Source organism: Myxocyprinus asiaticus, chromosome 4, assembly GCF_019703515.2.
Source record: "Myxocyprinus asiaticus isolate MX2 ecotype Aquarium Trade chromosome 4, UBuf_Myxa_2, whole genome shotgun sequence".
NCBI classification, from domain to species: domain Eukaryota; kingdom Metazoa; phylum Chordata; class Actinopteri; order Cypriniformes; family Catostomidae; genus Myxocyprinus; species Myxocyprinus asiaticus.
This window is the reverse complement of record NC_059347.1, coordinates 318,836-335,329: the sequence shown is the minus strand read 5'-3', so window position 1 is coordinate 335,329 and position 16,494 is coordinate 318,836. Positions and strand designations below refer to the sequence as shown.

Genomic DNA, 16,494 nt, shown 5'->3' with positions numbered 1-16,494 from the left:
ATCTGCCGAGAAGAATGGGCTAAAATCACTTCATCATTGTGTGCAAAGCTGGTACATATGTACCCCAAAAGACTTAAAGCAGTTATTGCAGCAAAAGGTGGCTCGACCAAATATTAATGTGTGGGGGTTGAATACTTATGCAAGCAAGACATTTCAGTTTTTTAATTTTCATAAAAATATTTCCCAACAAAAAAACAATGTCACCTTACAATAATTTATTTTGAATTTCAGTGTTTTAAAATAAAATATAAATGAGAATGAAATTTCAGTGTACCATTTGTAATTCGGTAATATGAGATAATTGGTCAGGGGTCTGAATACTTTTGCAAGGCACTGTATATATTTATATATATATACACACACACACACAAATCATAAACCTGTCATAAACGACACAATTCCACAAGCAAATTCAACTCTGTTTTATATTAGTCTTTGCATTCTTGCTGTCTGTATGTGTTTGTTTCATGAATGTTTTGAAGTTTCCCAGTGATGTGTCTTCATGGAACTGACCTCCTGCTCAGTCGGACATCTCTGATTCCTCTGTGGGTACATATTTGTATGTTTTTTCCTTTACTGTAAACTTGTCATAAACGACACAAGTCCACACGCAAATTCAACTGTTTTATATTTGTATTTATCTTTGTGTTTTTGTTTTTAATGATCCTAACAACCCCCCTGGGGTAATTAGATATTTGGGAATGTTTACATGTTTATGAATGATGAAATAATTTCATGGTCTCTCCTTCTTTTTCCCTTTTACATTATTACGTACATATTTTGTTTTGATTTCACTTTTTTATGTTTATTTATATTTATATAGAATATTGAACTGACTGAAACTACTTCTGGAGATGAGACTACTATTCTGGTTTGTTCACATTTGTACATCTTCTAGGTGAACAAGATCATTTTGATTAATATCAGACAAGAATTTGTACTCAAGTTGAATTTGACTGTTCTGCTGTTTGTAATGATATAAATGAACATCATTTACTCATACACTACTATACAAAATCATTTTGGGGCAACAAGTTTTGTTGTTATTTTACCTTCATAGAATTGGGATGCTGAATAATTTTTCAGTTTAGATGACACCAGCCCAGTGGAGTGGAGTCCTCCTCATTTATCTGTGAGTTGGCGTGTGCGTGATGTTAACATGCTTTGTGACAAATGCATAAAACTGCACTAAGACTCTAAATGTATGTTATATATGTTTTTTTACTTTTCAGACGTTTATCAAAAGACACTGAGGTGTAAATAATGAGTACTCACACACACACACACACACACACACACACACACACACACACACACACACACTCACATACACACACTGGTTTCCATGTTTTATGGGGACTTTCCATAGACATAATGGTTTTTATACTGTACAAACTTTATATTCTGTCCTCTAACCCTAACAGAAAACTTTCTGCATTTTTACATTTTCAAAAAAACATCATTTAGTGTGATTTATAAGCTGATTTCCTCATGAGGACTGACCAAATATCCCCAAAATGTCAAAAATTGTGAAAAATTCCTCAGAAAAATTCCTCACAGAACAGGTTGATTCTCAATACTTGGTTCTCACAAGAATAGCAAAACCTGTACACACTCACAGCTCCTTTGACCTCAATTGCTTTAAAACCTTATTTAAGCATAGGTCTCTCTCTCTTTCTCTCTCTCTCTCTGTCAAATCAAATTTCAAATCAAACTGGGCCAATTTGGTTGCTTAGGAGACCTGGCTAGAGTCTCTCAGCATGCCCTGGGATTCAAACTAGCGAACTCCAGGGGTGGAAGCCAGCTTCTTTTACCACTGAGCTACCCAGACCCCCGTATTGTACTGTATTGACATTCAGGCTGTTGGTTGATAGTCAGCTGCCAGTGTGTTGTTAAGAGAGATATAATTATGACAGTCCAGTGTGAGATAAGATTAATAAAGTGCAGTGCTGATGTATATTGATCGTGAGAGATCAAGAGCTCAGAAGTCTTATTGCTTGGAGGAAAAGCTGTCATGAAGTCAGCTGGTGCGGGTCTTGATGCTGCGATATTGCCTGCCTGATGGTAGCAGTGAGAGCAGCTCATGGCTCGGGTGGCTGGAGTCTCTGATGATCCTCAGAGCTGTTTTCACACACCGCCTGGTATATATGTCCTGGAGGGAGGGAAGCTCACCTCCGATGATGTGTCTGGCAGTTTGCACCACCCTTTGCAGGGCTTTGCGGTTGTGGGCGGTGCTATTGCCGTACCAGGTGAAGATGCAGCCAGTCAAGATGCTCTCAACAGTGCTGGTGTAGAACCATGTGAGGATGTGGTGGTTCATTCCAAACTTCCTCAGCCGTCTCAGGAAGAAGAGGCGCTGATGAGCCTTCTTCACATCGGCCTCAGTGTGGACAGACCATGTGAGTTCCTCATTGATGTGGACACCCAGGAACTTGAAGCTGCTGACTCTTTCCACTGGTGCTCCATTGATGGTGATGGGGCTGTGTTCTCTTTCTCTTCTCCTGAAGTCCACCACAAGCTCCTTTGTCTTACTGACATTGAGGCAGAGGTTGTGCTCCTGACACCAGCATGTCAGATTGTGCACCTCCTCTCTGTAGGCTGTTTCATCATTGTCAGTGTTCATCAGACCTACCACTGTCGTATCATCAGCAAACTTAATGATGGCATTGGAGCTGTGTGTTGGCACACAGTCATGTGTGTACAGGGAGTACAGGAGTGGGCTGAGAACATAGCCCTGCGGGGCTCCAGTGTTGAGGGTCAGTGATGAGGAGATGTTACTGCCCATTCTAACCACCTGGCATCTGCTTGACAGGAAGTCCAGGATCCAGCTGCACAGCGAGCTGTTTAAGCCCAGAGCCCGGAGTTTCCCATCAAGCTTGGAGGGTACTATGGTGTTGAATGCTGAGCTGTAGTCTACAAACAGCATTCTCACATATGTGTTCTTTTTTTCCAGGTGGGAGAGAGCAGTGTGTATTGTAGATGCAATGGCATCATCAGTGGAGTGGTTGTTGCGGTAAGCAAACTGCAATGGGTCCAGTGATGGAGGCAGCACAGAGCAGATGTAATCTCTGATTAGTCTCTCAAGGCATTTGCTGATGATGGAGGTCAGAGCAACAGGACGCCAGTCATTTAAGCAAGTGATTTTGGATTGCTTTGGTACAGGCACAATGGTGGATGTTTTAAAGCATGTGGGGACTACAGACAAAGAGAGGGAAAGGTTGAAAATGTCCGTAAAAACACCAGCCAGTTGGTTCACGCATTGCTCCGATGACACGGCCCGGAATGCCATCTGGACCCTCGGCTTTACGGATATTCACCCATTGGAAGGATCGGGTTACATCCGCTACAGAGACGGAGAGTGAACTAACCTCTGTAGCTTCGGCCGCGAGAGCTGTCTCCACGAGGGCAGTGTTTCCCTTGAAACGTGCATAAAAAGTACTTAGCTCATCCAGGAAAGAGGCAGCGGTGTTCTCAGCGGAGTTTTTATTCCCTTTAAAGTCTGTGATGATATTAATTCCCTGCCACATGCTTCTAGAGTTGGTGGTGTTAAACTGTCCTTCAATATTATTCCTGTACTGCCATTTTGTTGCTCTGACTGGCATAACTGGCTTGTTTATGCTCTTCCGCGTTCCCAGAATTAAAAGCAGAGGTCCGCGCATCAAGCTTGGAGGGTACTATGGTGTTGAATGCTGAGCTGTAGTCTACAAACAGCATTCTCACATATGTGTTCTTTTTTTCCAGGTGGGAGAGAGCAGTGTGTATTGTAGATGCAATGGCATCATCAGTGGAGTGGTTGTTGCGGTAAGCAAACTGCAATGGGTCCAGTGATGGAGGCAGCACAGAGCAGATGTAATCTCTGATTAGTCTCTCAAGGCATTTGCTGATGATGGAGGTCAGAGCAACAGGACGCCAGTCATTTAAGCAAGTGATTTTGGATTGCTTTGGTACAGGCACAATGGTGGATGTTTTAAAGCATGTGGGGACTACAGACAAAGAGAGGGAAAGGTTGAAAATGTCCGTAAAAACACCAGCCAGTTGGTTCACGCATTGCTCCGATGACACAGCCCGGAATGCCATCTGGACCCTCGGCTTTACGGATATTCACCCATTGGAAGGATCGGGTTACATCCGCTACAGAGACGGAGAGTGAACTAACCTCTGTAGCTTCGGCCGCGAGAGCTGTCTCCACGAGGGCAGTGTTTCCCTTGAAACGTGCATAAAAAGTACTTAGCTCATCCAGGAAAGAGGCAGCGGTGTTCTCAGCGGAGTTTTTATTCCCTTTAAAGTCTGTGATGATATTAATTCCCTGCCACATGCTTCTAGAGTTGGTGGTGTTAAACTGTCCTTCAATATTATTCCTGTACTGCCATTTTGTTGCTCTGACTGGCATAACTGGCTTGTTTATGCTCTTCCGCGTTCCCGGAATTAAAAGCAGAGGTCCGCGCATCAAGCTTGGAGGGTACTATGGTGTTGAATGCTGAGCTGTAGTCTACAAACAGCATTCTCACATATGTGTTCTTTTTTTCCAGGTGGGAGAGAGCAGTGTGTATTGTAGATGCAATGGCATCATCAGTGGAGTGGTTGTTGCGGTAAGCAAACTGCAATGGGTCCAGTGATGGAGGCAGCACAGAGCAGATGTAATCTCTGATTAGTCTCTCAAGGCATTTGCTGATGATGGAGGTCAGAGCAACAGGACGCCAGTCATTTAAGCAAGTGATTTTGGATTGCTTTGGTACAGGCACAATGGTGGATGTTTTAAAGCATGTGGGGACTACAGACAAAGAGAGGGAAAGGTTGAAAATGTCCGTAAAAACACCAGCCAGTTGGTTCACGCATTGCTCCGATGACACAGCCCGGAATGCCATCTGGACCCACGGCTTTACGGATATTCACCCATTGGAAGGATCGGGTTACATCCGCTACAGAGACGGAGAGTGAACTAACCTCTGTAGCTTTGGCCGCGAGAGCTGTCTCCACGAGGGCAGTGTTTCCCTTGAAACGTGCATAAAAAGTATTTAGCTCATCCAGGAAAGAGGCAGCGGTGTTTTCAGCGGAGTTTTTATTCCCTTTAAAGTCTGTGATGATATTAATTCCCTGCCACATGCTTCTAGAGTTGGTGGTGTTAAACTGTCCTTCAATATTATTCCTGTACTGCCATTTTGTTGCTCTGACTGGCATAACTGGCTTGTTTATGCTCTTCCGCGTTCCCGGAATTAAAAGCAGAGGTCCGCGCATTAAGTGCCGCGCGAACATCGCTATTAATCCAAGGTTTCTGGTTCGGGTAGATCCGTATTGTTTTGGACGGAACAACATCCTCTACGCACTTTCTGATGAAACACATGACGTTATCAGCGTAAAGCTCGATGTCGTCATCAGAGGCGGACCGGAACATCTCCCAGTCTGTGTGATCAAAACAGTCTTGTAGCGTAGAGTCTGATTGGTCCGACCAGCACTGGATCGTTCTGAGGGTGGGTACTTCCTGTTTCAGTTTCTGCCTGTAAACGGGCAGAAGCAGAATGGAAGAGTGGTCCGATTTGCCAAATGGTGGGTGGGGGAGGGATTTGTAGCCATCCCGGAAGGGAGAGTAGCAATGGTCCAAAACCCGGTCCCCTCGTGTGTTGAAACTGATGTGTTGGTGGTATTTTGGTGTGATTGATTTGAGATTTGCTTTGTTAAAGTCCCCGGTCACAATGAACACGGCCTCAGGGTGCGCGGTTTCCTGCTTGCTTATAATCCCATACAGTTCCTTGAGTGCCCGGTCTGTGTCGGCTTGTGGCGGAATGTATATAGTTGTGATAATGACCGCTGTGAATTCCCTCGGTAGCCAGAATGGTCGACACAGAAGCATGAGAAATTCCAGATCAGGAGAGCAGATAGACTTGATAGAATGTACGTTCCTCTGATCACATCAGGATTTGTTGATCATAAAACATACACCACCACCTCTGCTTTTACCTGAGAGGTCTTTCGCTCTGTCCGCTCGATGCACGGAGAACCCCACGGGTTCGATGGCTGAGTCTGGAGTCTCCGCAGACATCCAAGTTTCTGTAAGGCAGATAATGCAGCAGTCCCTCATCTCTCATTGGAAAGAGATCCACGCTTTCAGCTTGCAGAGCTTGTTGTCCAGAGACTGAACATTAGCCAGTAGAATACTGGGTAGCGGGGGTTGATTTGCTGCGATGCAAATCTTATGTGTGTGATTCAACACGTCTTACTCTGATGAGAACGCCGGCTCTATTTCCCCTTTTCCTTCTGCGTTTCCACGGCCAGGCTCCCAGACAAAGGGCTCAGCTGGCGTGTTTGTAAATAGTGGGTCGGCATTGAGGAATTTGAAGTCCGGTTTACGGTGTGTAATTGCAGAACCAATGTCCAAAAGTGTTTGTCTGTTGTAGACAATAAGGCAGACAACATCCAAGACAAAAACATAAGAATTGTAAACAAAACAAACAAAAAACTACAATGTTGTGTCGGAGCTCACAGCAGCCATACTCGGCACCATCTTGAGTACTTGTGTGTGTGTGAAAGAGTGTGTATAGGTTTTGCTATACATGTGAGGACCAAGTATTGGGAATCAGCCTGTTCTGTGAGGACATTTCTGGTTGTGAGGACCTTTTGGGTGGTCCTCATAATGGTATATTAAATTATGTTTTTTGAAAATGTAAAAATGCAAAAAGGTTTCTGTGAGGGTTAGTTTTAGGGGTAGGGTTAGGGGATAGAATCTATAGTTTGTACAGTATAAAAATCATTACATCTATGGAGGGTCCTCACAAGTATAGCAAAACCAATGTGTGTGTGTGTGTGTGTGTGTATATACATGTTTATACTACATTGGATAGTAAAACCTGAGATCACCTACATTGTGGGGACCAGCCAGCGGTCCCCACGAGGGAAATGGCTTATTAAACATACTAAACGATGTTTTTTTGAAAATGTAAAAATGCCAAAAGGTTTCTATGAGGGTTAGGTTTAGGGGTAGGTTTAGGGGATAGAAATTATCGTTAGATCTGTATAAAATCCAAAAAATGCATGGAAGTCAATGGAGAGTCCCCACAATGATATAAAAACATAATATGAGTGTGTGTGTGTGTGATTCAACAGCGCAGTCTGCCACAAGAAACATTCATAGAGACAAGACATTGATGCCATCTCCACCTCACCAGCCGCATCATGACAGTAAATACATTTAAACCCAAGTTTGGGAGTGTGGGGAATGTTTTGAAAGGAGATCAGTTCAATGACACTAGTCTCTTCTTAAGATGAATGTACTTAGGTTAAATGTGTAATTTTCACTAACACTTTATTTGTGTTAGGTATTTTAAACTTTAAAATGTTTCTCATGAAACAACCTCGCTGCCATGTTTAAAGATTGGGCCTGACTGTGTTGTTCATTACGATACAGGGAAAAGCCGTGAAAACACGTACTCACAGAGGTGAGTTAATCTGGTGCCCAAGCCCATTGTGGTCACGCATGATTTCTTGGCAAATGAATCCCTTAAAAACATGAATGACTCACACAAACACTTAAAGTAGTGCAAAATGTGAACAAATACTATACAGAATTTACAAAAATATACAAAAGGTGAATTTGACTATGCCAATGCTCAGGCCCAAAATATCAACGATTGTAATCAAGAACAAACACTCTCCAACTCTGTCTCCCCCAAATGTCTGCAAGGGGCCCTCTTATATAGCATGTGGCTCCTCCCCTAATTACAATCAAACATTTAAGAAAGATAGAAAAGGAAAATATAATATAAACAATATAGCATGATCAATATGCACACTTTTGGTATAGATAAACAATAAACATAAGCAAACACATGAAATTAATTAAAAAATTTACATTTTTAAAGAACAAAGGTGAAAAAATGTTTGAACACTGAACTGCCCCTGTGACATCATCTGAAATGGACGCAGCCCACAAACGCACACAGCACATCGCAGTCTTCACTTTTGACCAGACTGGAACGTTTTGCAAGATGAATGACAAATAAAGCAATATATACAAATATATACAATATTGTAATATAATGTATATACAATATATACAAAGATAATATATCTAAGTTTTGAATAACAATACACTAAGCATAAGTAATAAAGAACACTTACAGATGCTGTACACAACATTTAAATAAACTCCAGCAACTTCTCTCGTGTCCAGCTCCCACATTACCGTGTCCCATTCATAAGTGATCATCCCTATGCCCTATTCCCTTCGAAGACAATTACCCTCCACTGTGAGAGCTTCAGATGGCTGAAAATTGATAACGATAAGCCAGAACTCACTTTTTAAGCGATTCTTATTGAAAAATCTATTTTGAACAACCCTACAGCATGGATTGTGTTCCCGTCTAAGTGCCCTCCGAAGGCAATATCAGCGCCAGTTAGAACAAAGTCGGGCACGCTGAACAGATGAACAGATTAAGGTTGAGGGTCCATTTTAGTTCTAGAAAGTATTTGATTGGACAAGGTTTCTAAACCTCTTATGTGATGTCACAGGTTTTGCTGTGACTTTTTAGCCGGAAGAGGGAGATTTCAGATTTTATATGAAAATGAATTTTGTCAACATTTAGTAGTACACTATCAGAAACATGACATTAAAGCCTGTAAATATGGACTAAAACCAATAAAACTTTCATTTTGATTTCATGGGGCCTTTAACAGGAAACTATTTTTTCTTATTTTTAATATCAGTTATGTATATTGTGGTGTACTGTGTTATGTTTTATGAAGTTAACGTTTATTGCAGTATTATAAGTTTCCCTGATGGTGTTTTGTGTCTCTTAGCTTGTGCTGGACATTATATATATATATATATATATATATATATATATATATATATATATATATATACATACATACATACATACACACATACATACATACATATACATACACAATGTAGATGACCTTTATGTAATCATTTACCCTCCTGTAGTCACTAGTTCATTATCAAGTTTATATAATTTAATAATATAAACAGTAATGAACCGAAAAATATACAGGCATCAAAAGTACATCCCATAAATCTGACTTTAACTTCCACGCTCAGCAATATTCTCTTCAAACTGTTGCTCCACAATGACAGCAATTGACTTGAATGAGAAAACTCACCGTAGAAGCGAACAGTTCACACTAATCTTTCTATAGTGGCCCTTGTGACAATGCTGACAATGTCATGCGTATAGATACATGGTCACTTCCGCATTTTGTCTCAGGGAGTCAGTTACATCCGGTACAGTGCCAGAAGCAATCTTTGCCTGTGGTATCAATGAGTGTTGCCAATCCAACATGACTTTTTACACTCGCTGTTTGCATGATCTTTCTGTATGAATTACTGGGCACTATGTCAGTGGCATTGTGAGGATAAAATCTGTCACTCTATACAGTAACAATGAGAGGAGGTTTAACAACGCATATTTGAAGTTATACCGACAACTAAGAGGGCAATTTTCCATAGATGACCAGCAGTGGATTAGCAAGGTCTGTGTTTCCGACTGTATACATGTAATATTTTGCTAGATGAAGTATACCACTGTGATATTATAAGTTAATATACTATGATAATTGATGATACTCCAGCTTCAAATACGTGAGTAAATGATTATATAAAATAGTGACTCTCACTTTAACCATACAATCTAATAGTGGCCAATAGTAGTTTATTTCATTTTATTTATGCAGTATATATAACATAGTTTTCATTTTCAGTATAACTGTCATTTATGTTAATAAAAATTGCGTCCCGTTTCAACGAGATTTGTTGTGCTGAACTGAAGACAGAGCCCTTATGATGCAGAATACTTGTGAGAATTTTTTATTCTCCCTTTTTTAACCTTATTTGCAAAAAATGTCAGTGAACAATCTATTTAATGACTTAGTAAATAATGATTAAATTGTGTATTGTATCATTACTGTTGTTTAATTATGTATATTGTGTTGTGCTATTACAGTTTATATGAATAAAAACAAGTTATTTTTTCTTCAGAGGAATACAGTTCTTTACTCATGTGTAAGATCATGCTTTGATTATGGGGAAATAATAATGATATTATCCAAAAATCAGTACTGTTGTTTAAGCTAGTGATGTTTCGTCGCCCTGTGTATGGCGTTTGTGCTCTCTTTCAACATGAATGGACCACCTGTATTGTTGTATTCCTCACTTGTAAATCGCTGTACAATCACTGGATTTAAATGTTTGTGAATTACTTTGCACCGGATCAGCCTCACACTACGGGACAGTAGTGCTCGAACATCTTTTAAGCTTCATATCGTATGTATTTAAACTTATTAAATCTCATTACTGATATCATTTTAATACTTTTACTAAATAATATCACATTTGTTGTGACCAATTTTTCAAATAATAGTAGTATGCTGCCACTGTCTTGACACTTTTGCTATGGCCGAATACAATACCAAAAGTGCATTATCACCGAGATTGTACCGGAAATACGTAGGCTAGCTGCCGTGCATAGAGTCCATTGTGTTGGGTTATGAATTGCACAGTCTTGACATTTCAGAAAGCAACAATGTGTGAAATTGAGTTTGCGTTGCAAGATGCGCTTGTGTTCACGTACTTGCGTACAGTATGTTATGTGGTGGATCAGATCCTTTAAAATCAATTTATAGAATGTAAAAAAAAGACATTATTATATGATGGACACAGAGGCAACAAGAGTCCTAATTGTATATAACCCCAGATGAAGTTTATTGTTCAACCAAAATCCATATTTGGTGAATAATGCAGGACTTTTAACTATAAACAATCTCAAAACTCTGTATTAAACAATAAGCTTTTAATGGCATATGTATTCACCAGATGAGGTTCAATGAGTAATAAGGTTTAGTAATACTTACAAGATATGAAGATGTGCCAATGAGGCACGTTTCTATATAGTCACATTTTTCTTTGCATGTCCTTATTTAAATGTAGAACTTTATTATTTAATCAAAATGACAATATATGCATTGAGGTGAGGATAAAAAAATAGCATGAAAATTGTTCAATTATTTATTGACAATATTCATTCAAACTAATAGATGCAGCAATTCCCCACAGGGTGTTAGTGATAGTTTTTATTTTACCTCTATATGCTGCAGTTATACTGTCGAGAAGTGCTTCTCAACCAGGAGGCCTAAAGATCTCTTAAAATGATATAAAATAACAGATTATTGTTTCATTTTTATATAGATAGATATAGATGTAATTTCTTATATAGATATTTCTTATTTTGATTGAGCAACAACTCCCTTCAACAGCTTGTTTGTACTGAAGAACATACAATTCTTGAAATTTAAATGATTAATTGTTTTAATCTATCGACACTCCTATTTTTATTTTTGATTTTTTTTTAAACATGCAGCTTTGTCATCATTACAGCAGAAATATCTGAGGAAATATCTTAGCCTACTGTTAAAAAAATAAAAAAAATAAAAATTGTGCTTTAGTAGATTTAATGAAAATGAAATTTATACTATTTTATGGAATTGTTCATGTTTTTAACCATAATTTGATTTAAAATTACAAATCTTTGGAATAAAATTTTAATCATTTTTGTTGAGTATAAGCATTTTATTTTATTAATAACAAATGAAGACATAATTGAGTGAATCCAACTTAATGTAAATAAGCAGTTTTAAATGTAATTTTAAAGGAAGACATTATTAAGTGAATCCATCTTAATCTAATGAAATAGTTTAAGCATTTCCTGTCCAAACATGTCAGAGAGCTGGGAAACAGGACCCAAGAGCAGAGGAGATATATGTCTTTTTTTTTTAACACAAAGAGCGCAATAATGGAGCTCCACAATAAAGTCAGGAGGGCGAGAAGAGGGTGTTGTTCAGTAAGTGTTGTAGTGGAGGTCCGGAAAGATCCGCTGAAGATTGGTGAGATACCAAGCAACGCCCAGGACACAAGGAGGAATCCTCCTCGGGAGCGATCAACAGGGCAATAATAGTGATCTGTGGGGTACCTCCTGTAACACCACCTTGAGAACAGTGCAAACAACTCCACAGGAGACAAACAATAAACCAGCAAACAAACAGGGGAACACAAATGGCAGAGCCATGACAAAACCGGATCAATCAAGTTTTCCCGTTGATGCTTTGCAGCAGATAATGAAAATCTCTTCAACTGATTTTTTTGATAAAAAATAAAAACACCTTTACATTTATACCTTGAAAAGTGTTTTATTTTTATTAAGATGTCTACAAGAGTTGCCTACAAGTTCTGAAATTTAATTCAGAGTGTGTTTTTAACGGTATGTTAATGGTTAAAACGGTCTTGTTTGAACTTGAGTGATTTGGTCTAAATTAATAATTTACTTCATTGCCTTTTCACCAAACGTACTAGTTTACATTAAATTCCACCACATACAGTTTTGTATTTGGTTAGATTTAGTGTAAAGTGCAGTTTTAAGCAGCCGCTGTGCACGACGAGGGCTGAATTTTGGTCAATCCCGACAACCAGCGGGCGTTACGCCGTTGAAACGAGGCTACCGCGGGGAAAGCGTGATGGCAATTAGGTGACACGGAGGGGTCTAAAATCTCTGTGTGATTGGCAGTCTCCTGGCATGCTGACAACAATAGTAAAAACAGGGCAAACCGTCCTAAATTAAGGACTGAATGAAGTCCCAGTGACAGTGGAAATGTGATGCACGTTTAATAGGCACCGGCAGGCGACAGCGCTAGAGACATGAATTTTCACTGAATAGGGAGAATGTCAAGTCATAAGCTGTTCATGCAGCAAAGAACGGCACATGCAGCGAAACTCAGATGCGCACCAACATGAAGAACACGTTCACCTTTTTTTTTTAAGCCTCAGGCGAGAATCTTGGTAGTGAGATCACAATGTTCAATGGGAGAGAGAGAGAGCAGCACCGCTTGTCAATTTATTTGGCCAGAAAAAGTCTTGCATAACTGCTATAGTGAACACACCGAGCAATAAAATAATAATAGTTTCTCTTTTCATGGCTGTCAAGTATCATTGACCAATCCGAGTTGACCTCATCAAATGGCATACTATATGGCTGTGGTTAGTTTCCACAAGAACAGTCTGTTCTTGTGTTATCGTAATCCCAATGTGGTTTATCAGTAGGAACAATTTAATGTTTGTACTTTCCAATTTCATATTCTGATCAGTATTTTCATATTGCTGTTTAATGTTGCAGGTCATGATGATAGAGAACAGTAAATAGAGTTTGTAATTGCAGTTATTCTGACCTGGAAAGGAGCATCTCCAGGTGACAGAAACCTCTTGAAATTGGATGCTTTAAAGTTATCAAAGTCTATGGTCTCTGGTGTCTTAATTGCGTGCTTGAAATTAAATTCATGTTACTTGTGCAACCTGTTCTGAGGATCAACTTGGCGTGAACAAAGCTATCCCATTTTGTTATGTATTTAGGATGGGCATCAGGCCTGGCTCCAGCTCTAAGATATAAGGTGGGCCAACAGTTGGAGGGGTGGGTGTAGGTGTAGTTCTCAATGTGGGCCAAGTTCATGATTGGGTGGGCCAGGCCCACCCAGGCCCCCCTGTGGAGGTGGGCCTGATGGGCATTTTGTTTCTTTCATTTCTTTACTGTACTGAATTTTAAGTCTTATATATCGTACAAAAGCATAGACACATAAAAAATGCTTTGTGTCAAAACATATGTAAACTACATACAGTACAGTATGAGAATACAATTGGGAAATATTACACAGTGTGTTTTTTCTGTGGAGATTGGCATAATCTAGTTAAACACAGACAAAACAGACAGTAGATTACACAGAAATTATAATTTTGTAATAATTTACTCACACATACATTATTATAAAACCTTATGACTTTTTATATGCCTCTCGGCCAGTCTTTTCAACACAGTGGCAGTTGATAGCAACTCAAAAAAAAAAAAAAAAAAAAAAAGTGTAATTGTAACAAACTCAGACTGGAAGTCGGGTTAGAATCCATTATGCAGAAGAGTTTAATGAACAAATCCAAATCAGAAGGCTCAAACGTGGTCAGTATAACAGGCAGTGGTTGATAACAGGCAAACAATCCAAAAAGGTCAAAAAGACAGAAAGGGTAATCCAGAAATGTGAATCCAATAAACAGGCAGAAGATCATAACATGAGGCAAAACGAGAATACACTTGATAAACGCTTGGTAAGGCAGGTGAACTGGCAATACTTCGCAACGTGTTCTTCTTCTTAGGTTTTTATTGGCGGTTGGCAAACCAGCTTATAGGTGCTTTACCGCCACCTACTGGACAGGAGTGTGGATCAGAAGATTTGGCAGGATGTGGGGAAGGGAAAAAAATATATATATATAAAAATAATAATAATTAACCATATTTTTATACTCGCTCCATCAGGCCTGTTTCTTTAAAAAAAATTATTAACTGCATATATATTTTCCTCAGTGCTGCTCCAAGGATGTTTTTTAAAGTGAAGTTTAGTTTCAATTTTTCAAGTATTTCTTTTAATTCCTTTCTTTCCTTTACATATGCATTACAATCCATCATCACATGTTGGACAGATTCTGGTTGATTGCAATGTAAACACTTTCCATTTGTATGTGAAGTACTTATTAAATGAAGTGTCTTGTTGAGCCCTGTGTGTCCAATTCTGAGACGAGTGATAACCATTTCCTCACTTCGATTTGTTCCCATCTCTCTTTTCATGCCAACAGAGCTTTGAATATTATACAAATGTCTTCTGGTGTCATTAATATCCCAATATTCCTGCCACATTTTTTGAGTTTGATCTTTTATGATTGCTTTAGCTTCAGCTTTACTTAATGCAATCTGTAAATTTACTTGTTGGTAACTTGTTGGTAAGAGATTGTTTAGCTAACATATCCACTTCTTCATTTCCTATCACACCAACATGTGCAGGAACCCAAACAAACCATACATTCAAACCTTTATTATGTAATCTGTTTATTGTTTGATATATTTCATTTTGCATATCAAGTCTGCATGATTTCCCTGATTTGATACTTATGAGTGCAGACAAACTATCAAATGCAACTCAAACATTTTTTTGGTTATTGTCTTCTACCCACTGTAATCCTAATATAAAGGCTACCAGTTCTACTGTATAAACTGAAAGATGATCTGTTGTACTTTTCTTGATAGATTTTCCACATTGTGGGATGTACACTGCAGCACCTGTGCATCCATATTTAGGGTTCTTTGAACTGACTGTGAATATCATTATTTTATTGGTAAAATTATTTTCTAAGTAGCTTTGACAATAAACCAGACAGGTATTTGTTTCGATTTATCTTTTATTTCCTCATGTATTTGTAAATCAGTAAATGGCATTATAAACATCCAAGGAGGAATATCTGAATATGGGACAGTAGGACAATATGGTATACTATGCAAACCTATTTTCCTTGCTATCGCATTCACAATCTATCCAAAACTTCTGAAATCTGATTTACTATGTTCCCAACACTCCTGTGCAATAGTCTTTGCAGGGTGTGATTCATTATACCCTTGCAGGTTAACCCATAAGTTTAATTCTTCTAATACACAACAGCATCTCTCCCATTTCAACCTGTATTGCCGCAACTGGAGATGTTTTAAAAGCTCCACTACATATTCTTAGGGCTTGAGCTTGTTCTGTATCTAGTTTTTTAAGATTAGTTTCTGCTGCTCACATATAAGCTATACAACCATAATCAAAAGTTGATCTCATAAGGGCCCAGTATGTACTTCGCAATGAAGACCTAGTTGCTCCCCAATCTCGTCCTGATAAGCAACGCAAGATATTTTGGACTTTCTTGCATTTTGTTTTCATTTTATCTATGTGTTGTCTCCATGTAAGCTTTTCATCAAATAAAACTCCAAGAAATCTAATCACCCTAACTCACTCAAGTTCTTTACCATATAATTTCAATGAAATTTGTTTATGTCGCTTAGAGAAGCAAATTATCTGGGATTTGATTGTAGATAATTTGAAACCCCATTTATATGACCATTGTTCTACCGCCTTAACTGCTGTCTGCATTTTCTTTTGCATGTATTCTAGATTTCTGCCCCTAATCCAAAGGGCCCCATCATCCGCATTTAGCGAGTTCCCTATACCATGTTCAACTTGTTCAAAAATAAAATTTATCATTATATTAAATATTAGCGGACTACATACGCTACCTTGTGGTGTTCCATTTTCTACAAAGTGCAAACTAGAATACTCCTTCCCTACCTTAATTTCTACTGTTCTACCAAACAGGAAGTCTAACACCCAATTGTATAGTCTACCCCTTATACCTAATTTATTTAGTTTAATAAGGAGTCCTTCTTTCCAAAGCATATCATATGCCTTTTCGATGTCAAAAAAAGACAGCTACTACCATTTCTTTATTTGTCTGGGCTTTCCTAATCTCTGATTCTAGATATAATATAGAATCCATAGTATTTCTTCCTTTGCGGAATCCACTTTGATATGGTGAGAGTAAACCTTTACTTTCTAGAACATATGCAAGTCTCTCAGTTACCATCC

The 16,494-nt window shown here is 38.8% G+C and overlaps 1 pseudogene; it reads left to right on the top strand.

Moving 5' to 3' along the window:
- LOC127435276 (protein NLRC3-like) overlaps positions 1-16,494 on the top strand; it is a 431,316-nt pseudogene that overhangs the window by 240,168 nt on the left and 174,654 nt on the right.